Genomic DNA, 9326 nt, shown 5'->3' with positions numbered 1-9326 from the left:
TACTGAGAGTGCACTGGGGGATACTGGGACCGCACTGGGAGCACTGGGAACATACTGGGAGGGCACTGGGAGCATACTGGGAGCATACTGGGAGCATACTGGGAGCACTGGGAGGGCACTGGGAGGGCACTGGGACCATACTGGGGCCTACTGGGACCACACTGGGAGCACTGGGAGCATACTGGGAGCACTGGGAGGCACTGGGAGCACTGGGACCATACTGGGACCATACTGGGGGATACTGGGAGCATACTGGGAGAGCACTGGGAGCACTGGGAGCATACTGGGAGCACTGGGACCATACTGGGAACATACTGGGAGCATACTGGGAGCACTGGGAGGGCACTGGGAGGGCACTGGGACCATACTGGGAGCATACTGGGGCCTACTGGGACCACACTGGGAGCACTGGGAGCATACTGGGAGCACTGGGAGCATACTGGGAGCACTGGGACCATACTGGGAGCACTGGGAGGGCACTGGGAGGGTACTGGGGTATACTGGGACCATACTGGGAGCATACTGGGAGTACTGGGGGATACTGGGAGCATACTGGGGGATACTGGGAGCACTGGGACCATACTGGGGGATACTGGGAGCACTGGGAGCATACTGGGGGATACTGGGAGGGCACTGGGACCATACTGGGATCATACTGGGAGCACTGGGAGGACGCTCCCAGCTGCGGGAAGGCGCAAACCAGTACAAACCATTACAAACCAGTTCAAAATAGAACAAACCAGTTCAAAATAGAACAAACCAGTTCAAACCAGTACATCACCGGTAACCGGTGACGTCACTCCTTTACCATATAAGGGGCCCACACTGACCCCGCCCCCTGAGTGACGTCAGCGGCCCCGCCCCGCGCAGGCGCAGTCAGAGTCGAGGCTCCGTCGGGCCCCGTTGTTGCAGCGGGGGCGCCGCGGGCCGGCGTGACGTAATCAGTGACGTCATGACGCCGCGCTCATCACGTGCTGCCCGCAGGGGCGGGGCAGGTCAGGATGTACCGCACTGACGATGCCCAACATGGCGGCCGTGAGGTGGTTACAGAGCGGCGTCCCCGGTGAGGTCACCGCGACACCGCCACACCGCCACACCGCTGTCACGACATCCGCGACACTCCCCCGGCCCCGCCCCGCCCGGTCCCGCACCGGAATTCCCGTTTAGAACGGAGTTTCGGGACCGAATCGCGGCGGGATGGGCTCCCGGCGTGCACCGCGCGGGTGATTTGCATACAGGGCGCGCTCCGGGTGTTGGTTTGGCGCGGGAAATGGGGTTGGTTGGCGGGAATTTGGGCGGGGGGGGCGGGGGGAGTTTGGGGGGGCTTGGGGGGATTTGGGGACCCTCAGGGGGGATTTGGGGGGTCTGGGGGGTTTGGGGGAGGGGCTGGGGGATTTGGGGACCCCCAGGGGGGATTTGGGGGGTCTGGGGGGTTTGGGGGGGCTCTGGGGGGGCTTGGGGGAGGGGATGGGGGATTTGGGGACCCCCCCCAGGGGGGATTTGGGGGGTCTGGGGGGTTTGGGGGGGTCACTGGGGAGGGGAATTGGGGGAGGGGCTGGGGGATTTGGGGACCCCCCAGGGGGGTTTTGGGGACTTCCAGGGGGGATTTTGGGGACCCCCGAGTGGATTTTGGGGACCCCCGGGGGGGATTTGGGGACCCTCGGGGGGGATTTGGGGGGTCTGAGATGGGGTCGGGGGGGTTTGGGGAGGGGGTCACTGGGGAGGGGAATTGGGGGAGGGGCTGGGGGATTTGGGGTATTTGGGGACCCCCCAGGGGGGATTTGGGGGGTCTGGGGGGTTTGGGGGGGTTTGGGGGGGTCACTGGGGTCACTGGGGAGGGGAATTGGGGGAGGGGCTGGGGGATTTGGGGACCCCCAGGGGGGATTTGGGGACCCTCAGGGGGGAATTGGGGACCCCCAGGGGGGTTGGGGGGGTCTGGGGGGTTTGGGGGGGTCACTGGGGAGGGGAATTGGGGGAGGGGCTGGAGGATTTGGGGACCCTCCCAGGGGGGTTTTGGGGACCCCCGAGTGATTCTGGGGGGGTCCCCGGGTGGATTTTGGGGTCCCCCCGCGCTCAGAGCGCCCCCCGGTGGCAGAGCAGGACCCGGACCAGCAGCAGCAGCTCCGACAGGGCCGGGGGGACACTGGGGGGGGGAGGGGACAGAAATGGGGGTCAGGGGGGGTCAGGGGGGACCCCAAAATCCCCCCCGGGACCCCCAAAATCCCCCCGGGACCCCCAAAATCCCCCCGGGACCCCCCCGGACTCACCTGAGCACCAACGAGGCCCAGAGGGCGGCGCCGTCCCAGGCCCAGAGCCAGCCCAGGGTGAGCCCCAAAACTGCCCCAAAATGGGACCCCAGGGCTGGGGGTATCGGAAAACACCCCAAAAATCACAGGAACACCCCAAAAATCCCACAGACCCCCCCCGTGAGCCCCCAGAGTTGGGGGGTATCGGAAAATACCCCAAAATTCACAGAAACACCCCAAAAATACACTGAGACACCCCAAAAATCCACTGAGACACCCCAGAAATCCCACAGACCCCCCCCAGGGCTGGGGGTATCGGAAAACACCCCAAAATTCACTGAGGCACCCTAAAATTCACTGAGACACCCCAAAAATCCACTGAGAGACCCCAAAAATCACTGAGACACCGCAAAAATACACTGAGACACCCCCCAAATCCCACAGACCCCCCCCAGAGCTGGGGGGTATCGGAAAACACCCCAAAATTCACTGAGAGACCCCCAAAATCCACTGAGACACCCCAAAAATCACAGAAACACCCCAAAAATCCACTGAGAGACCCCAAAAATGCACTGAGGCACCCCAAAAATCCACTGAGAGACCCCAAAAATCCACTGAGGCACCCCAAAAATCCACTGAGAGACCCCAAAATTCACTGAGACACCCCAAAAATCCACTGAGACACCCCAAAATTCACAGAAACACCCCAAAAATCCACTGAGAGACCCCAAAAATCCACTGATGTACCCCAAAAATCACTGAGGCACCCCAAAATTCACTGAGACACCCCAAAAATCACCGAGACACCCCAAAAATCCACTGAGACACCCCAAAAATACACTGAGACACCCCAAAAATACACTGAGCACCCCAAAAATCCACTGAGCACCCCAAAAATACACTGAGAGACCCCAAAAATCACAGAAACACCCCAAAAATCACCGAGATACCCCAAAAATCCACTGAGAGACCCCAAAAATCACTGAGACACCCCAAAAATCCACTGAGACACCCCAAAAATCACTGAGAGACCCCAAAAATACACTGAGACACCCCAAAAATCACTGAGGCACCCCAAAAATCACTGAGACACCCCAAAAATCCACTGAAACACCCCCAAATCCCCCCTAATCACCCCCAAATCCCCCAAATTCCCCTTCAAATTTCCCAAATCCCCCGAATTTCCCCTAAAAACCCCCAATTCCCCCCATCAAATTTCCCCAAATCCCCCAATTTCCCCCAAATTTCCCCTCAAACCCCCCAAATCCCCCAAGTTCTCCCCCAAATTCCTCCTAAATTCCCCAAATCCCCCAAATTTCCCCTCAAAACCCCCAATTTCCCCCTCAAATTACCCCAAATTCCCCAAATTTTCCCCCAAATCCCCCAATTCCTCAAAATTCACCCCAATTTCCCCCAAATCACCCCTCAAATCCCCCAAATTTCCCCAAATCCTCAAAATTCTCCCCCAAATTCCTCCCAAATCCCCCAAATCACCCCTCAAATCCCCCAAATTTCCCCTCAAAACCCCCAAATCCTAAAAATTCTCCCTCAAACCCCCCAAATTTCCCCAAATCCCTCAAATTTCCCCTCAAATCCCCGAAATCCTCAAAATTCTCCCCCAAATTCCTCTCAAATCCCCCAAATTCCCCCTGAAATCCCCCAAATCCTCAAAACCCCCAACTTCCCCCCAAAATCCCCCTGAAATCCCCCAAAGCCTGAAAATTCTCCCTCAAATCCCCCCAAATTTCCCCAAATTTCCCCTCAAATCCCCCAAATTTGCCCTCAAATCCCCCAAATTTCCCCCCAAATCCTGAAAATTCTCCCCTCAAATCCCCCCAAATCCCCCAAATTTCCCCCCAAATTTCCCCCCAAATCCTCAAAATTCACCCCCAAATTCCCCCAAATTCCACCTAAAATCCCCTAAATCCCCCCTCAATCAACCCCAATTCCCCCATTTTTGGGTTCTCTCCCCCCATTTTTGGGGTCCCCCCCATTTTTGGGTTTCCTCCCCCCATTTTTGGGGTCCCTCCCCATTTTCGGGTTCCCTCCCCCATTTTTGGGGTCCCTCCCCCCATTTTTGGGGTCCTCCCCCATTTTTGGGGTCCCTCCCCCCATTTTTGGGGTCCCTCCCCCCATTTTCGGGTTCCCCCCCCGTTTTTGGGGTCCCTCCCCCCATTTTTGGGGTCCCTCCCCCATTTTTGGGGTCCCTCCCCCGTTTTTGGGGTCCCTCCCCCCATTTTTGGGGTCCCTCCCCCCATTTTTGGGTCCCTTCCCCCGTTTTTGGGGTCCCCCCCCATTTTTGGGATCCCCCCCCCCCGTTTTTGGGGTCCCTCCCCCATTTTTTGGGTCCCTCCCCCCATTTTTGGGTCCCTCCCCCCATTTTTGGGGTCCCTCCCCCCATTTTTGGGGTCCCCTCCCCATTTTTGGGGTCCCCTCCCCGTTTTTGGGGTCCCCCATTTTTGGGGTCCCTCTCCCCATTTTTGGGGTCCCTCCCCCGTTTTTGGGGTCCCTCCCCCCATTTTTGGGGTCCCTCCCCCCATTTTTGGGGTCCCCCCTCCGTTTTTGGGGTCCCCCCGTTTTTGGGGACCCCCAGGATACAGCCGAGGCTCTGTCCGGGGTGGAACATGGAGACCCCCGAGAAGAACCCCAAAAATTCCAGCCCGAGGAGCGCCAGGGACCCCCCGAGGGCCCCCCAGAACCTGCGGGGGGAAAGGGGTGAGAAAAACACAAAAAAACCCCAAAATTCCACCCAAAAAAACCCAAAATCCCCCCAAAATCCACCCAAAAACCCCAAAATCCCCCCCAAAAAAACCCAAAATCCCACCCAAAATCCCCCCAAAAAAAACCCAAAATCCGCCCAAAAAAACCCAAAATCCGACCCAAAAAATCCCAAAATCACCCCCCTAAATCCCCCAAAAAAAACCCCACAAAAACCCCAAAATCCCACCCAAAAAATCCCCAAATCCCCCCAAAAAACTCCAAAATCCCCCCCAGAAAGCCCAAAACCTGTGGGGGGAAAAGGGGGTGAGAAAAAGCCAAAAATCCCCAAAATCCCACCCAAAAAATCCCAAAATTCTCCCAAAATCCCCCCCAAAATCCTCCCCAAAAACCCCAAAATCCGACCCAAAAATCCAAAATCTGCGGGAGGAAAAGGGGTGAGAAAAACCCAAAAACCCCAAATCCCACCCAAAATACCCCCAAAACCCCAAAATCCCACCCAAAAAATCCCACAATCCCACCAAAAATCCCCCCCAAAAACCCCAAAATCACCCCCAAAACCTGCGGGGGAAAAGGGGGTGAGAAAAACCCAAAATCCCACCCAAAAACCCCAAAACCTGTGGGGGAAAAGGGGTGAGAAAAACCAAAAAACCCCAAAATCCCCCCCAAAAAATCCCAAAATCCCCCCCAAAAAAACCAAAATTCCCCCAAAAAACCCAAAATTCCCTCAAAAAACCCCCAAAATTCTTCCCAAAAAACCCCCAAAATTCTCCCAAAAAAACTCGAAAATCCCCCAAAAACCCCCAAAATCCCCCAAAATTCCCCAAAATTCTCACAAAAAATGCCAAGATTCCCCAAAAAAACCCCAAATTCTCCCAAAATTCCCCCAGAAAATCCCAAAATATCCCCAAATTCCCCCAAAAATCCCCAAAATCCCCCCCAGGGACCCTCCTGGGAGCACTGGTCTGTACTGGTCTATACTGGTCTATACTGGTCTATACTGGTCTGTACTGGTCTATACTGGTCTATACAGGTCTATACTGGTCTGTACTGGTCTATACTGGTCTGTACTGGTCTGTACTGGTCTGTACTGGTCTATACTGGTCTGTACTGGTCTATACTGGTCTGTACTGGTCTATACTGGTCTGTACTGGTCTGTACTGGTCCGTACTGGTCTGTACTGGTCTGTACTGGTCTATACTGGTCCGTACTGGTCTGTACTGGTCTGTACTGGTCCATACTGGTCTATACTGGTCTATACTGGTTTATACTGGTTTCACTCACCCCGGCTCTGGCTCCCCCGAGGGCAGCGTGGGCGGGTCCTGCGGAAAGAGGCGGAGTCAGAACAGGCCACGCCCATCCTCATTAGCATATTTTGACTCCACCCATCCTCATTAGCATATCCTGACCCCACCCATCCTCATTAGCATCTTCTGGCCCCGCCCATCCTCATTAGCATATTCTGACCCCGTCCTCATTAGCATGCCCTGACCCATCCCATCCTCATTAGCATGCCCTGACCCAGCCTCATTAGCATATTCTGACCCCGCCCATCCTCATTCGCATGCCCTGGCCCATCCTCATTAGCATATTCTGACCCCGCACAACCTCGTTAGCATGGCCCGACCAATCCTCATTAGCATATCCTGACCCCGCCCATCCTCATTAGCATATTCTGACCCCGCCCATCCTCATTAGCATATCATGACCCCGCCTATCCTCATTAGCATGCCCTGACCCCATCCTCATTAGCATATTCCGACCCCGCCCATCCTCATTAGCATTCCCTGACCCGTCCTCATTAGCATATTCTGACCCATCCATCCTCATTAGCATACCCTGACCCGCCCATCCTCATTAGCATGCCCATACCCATCCTCATTAGCATATTATGACCCCGCCCATCCTCATTAGCATATGCTGACCCCGCCCATCCTCATTAGCATGCAGTGAACCATCTCATTAGCATATCCGGACCCTGCCCATCCTCATTATAATATCCTGACCCATCCATCCTCATTAGCATATCCTGACCCCGCCCATCCTCATTATCATATTCTGACCCCACCCATCCTCATTAGCATGCCCTGACCCATCCTCATTAGCATGCACTGACCCCACCCATCCTCATTAGCATATTCTGACCCCCGCCCATCCTCATTAGCATGCCCTGACCCAGCCCATCCTCATTAGCATATCCTGACCCCGCCCATCCTCATTAGCATACACTGACCCCGCCCATCCTCATTAGCATATCCTGACCCCGCCCATCCTCATTAGCATACACTGACCCCGCCCATCCTCATTAGCATACACTGACCCCGCCCATCCTCATTAGCATATCCTGACCCCGCCCATCCTCATTAGCATACGCTGACCCCGCCCATCCTCATTAGCATGCCGAGGTGCGCCGCCATCATCAGGAACCGCCCGGGCAGCAGTGACGTCATCTGCGGGAACGAGGCTGGGGGCGGGGCCAGGGAGGGGGCGGGGCTTAATTAGCCCCTCCCCCTCCCCTTTAGCCGCGCCCCCACCCACGGGACCCCCTCATTCCCCTCCCCCACCCATGGGACCCCCTCATTCCCCTCCCCCACCCATGGGACCCCCTCATTCCCCTCCCCCACCCATGGGACCCCCTCATTCCCCTCCCCCACCCATGGGACCCCCTCATTCCCCTCCCCCCCCACCTCATTCCCCTCCCCCACCCATGGGACCCCCTCATTCCCCTCCCCCACCCATGGGACCCCCTCATTCCCCTCCCCCCCCCCCCGTTTTTAGCCCCTCCCCCACCTCGCGCGCTCCCTTTCCCCCCCTCAATGGCCAGAAAGGAACCTCCGGGTCCCCTCCCCCACCCTTGGGACCCCTCCCCCACCCTGGGGACCCCTTCCCCACCCCGGGGACCCCTCCCCCACCCCCGGGACCCCTCCCCCACCCATGGGACCCCTCCCCCACCCTTGGGACCCCTCCCCCACCCCGGGGACCCCTCCCCCACCCTGGGGACCCTCCCCCACCCTTGGGACCCCTCCCCCACCCCGAAATTCCCGCGTTTTCTTCCCCTCCCCCCGCCCCGCGCGGCGCCGTTACCGCGGCAACGCCTCAGGCCACGCCCACCGCCCTGGCCACGCCCACTGCCACGCACGGGACACGCCCCTTGCATAGGCCACGCCCCCCTGAAAGTGGCCACGCCCCCTACCGGGGATTGGGATGGGGATGCGGGGCCGGACTGGGATATACTGGTTTATACTGGGATATACTGGGATATACTGGGCTATGCTGGGTTATACTGGGTTATACTGGGATATACTGGGTTATACTGGGATGTACTGGGTTATACTGGGATATACTGGGTTATACTGGGTTATATTGGGATATACTGGGTTATACTGGGTTATACTGGGATATACTGGTTTATACTGGTTTATACTGGGTTATACTGGGTTATACTGGGCTGGGCTGGGTTATACTGGTTTATACTGGGATGTACTGGGACACACTGGGTTATACTGGGATATACTGGGTTGTACTGGGCTATACTGGGTTGTACTGGGCTATACTGGGTTATACTGGGCTATACTGGGTTGTACTGGGTTATACTGGGATATACTGGGTTGTACTGGGTTATACTGGGTTATACTGGTTTATACTGGGATGTACTGGGCTGGACTAGGTTATAGTGGGTTATACTGGTTTATACTGGGATATACTGGGATATACTGGGTTATACTGGTTTATACTGGTTTATACTGGCATGTACTGGGTTATACTGGTTTATGCTGGGTTATACTGGGTTATACTGGGCTATACTGGGTTATACTGGGTTATACTGGGATATACTGGGTTATACTGGGCTATACTGGGTTATACTGGGATATACTGGGTTATACTGGGCTATACTGGGTTATACTGGCCCGGACGGGGTTATACTGGGTTATACTGGGATGTACTGGGATATACTGGGATATACTGGGTTATACTGGGTTATACTGGGATGTACTGGGTTATACTGGGATATACTGGTTTATACTGGGTTATACTGGGTTATACTGGGTTATACTGGGATATACTGGGTTATACTGGGTTATACTGGGTTATACTGGGTTATACTGGGATATACTGGGATATACTGGGTTATACTGGGTTATACTGGGTTATACTGGGTTATACTGGGTTATACCGGGTGATACTGGGTTATACTGGGATATACTGGGTTATACTGGGTTATACTGGGATATACTGGATTATACTGGGTTATACTGGGTTATACTGGGTTATACTGGGTTATACTGGGTTATACTGGGCCGGACTGGGTTATACTGGGCTATGCTGGGATATACTGGGTTATACTGGGATATACTGGGATAT

At 55.8% G+C, this 9326-nt stretch overlaps 1 long non-coding RNA gene across 1 annotated transcript; it reads right to left on the bottom strand.

The window, feature by feature from the left end:
- Positions 1-1952: 1952 nt before the first annotated feature.
- Positions 1953-4966, bottom strand: LOC140681183 (uncharacterized). Its single transcript, XR_012052416.1, has 3 exons — positions 4845-4966; positions 2268-2361; positions 1953-2143 (listed from the first exon to the last, which is right to left on the bottom strand). It is a non-coding gene; the product is annotated as an uncharacterized lncRNA (long non-coding RNA).
- Positions 4967-9326: the final 4360 nt, after the last annotated feature.

Source organism: Taeniopygia guttata, chromosome 32 (genome assembly GCF_048771995.1).
Source record: "Taeniopygia guttata chromosome 32, bTaeGut7.mat, whole genome shotgun sequence".
Taxonomy (NCBI): domain Eukaryota; kingdom Metazoa; phylum Chordata; class Aves; order Passeriformes; family Estrildidae; genus Taeniopygia; species Taeniopygia guttata.
The sequence above is the reverse complement of the archived record's forward strand: the minus strand, read 5'-3'. Positions and strand labels throughout refer to the sequence as shown.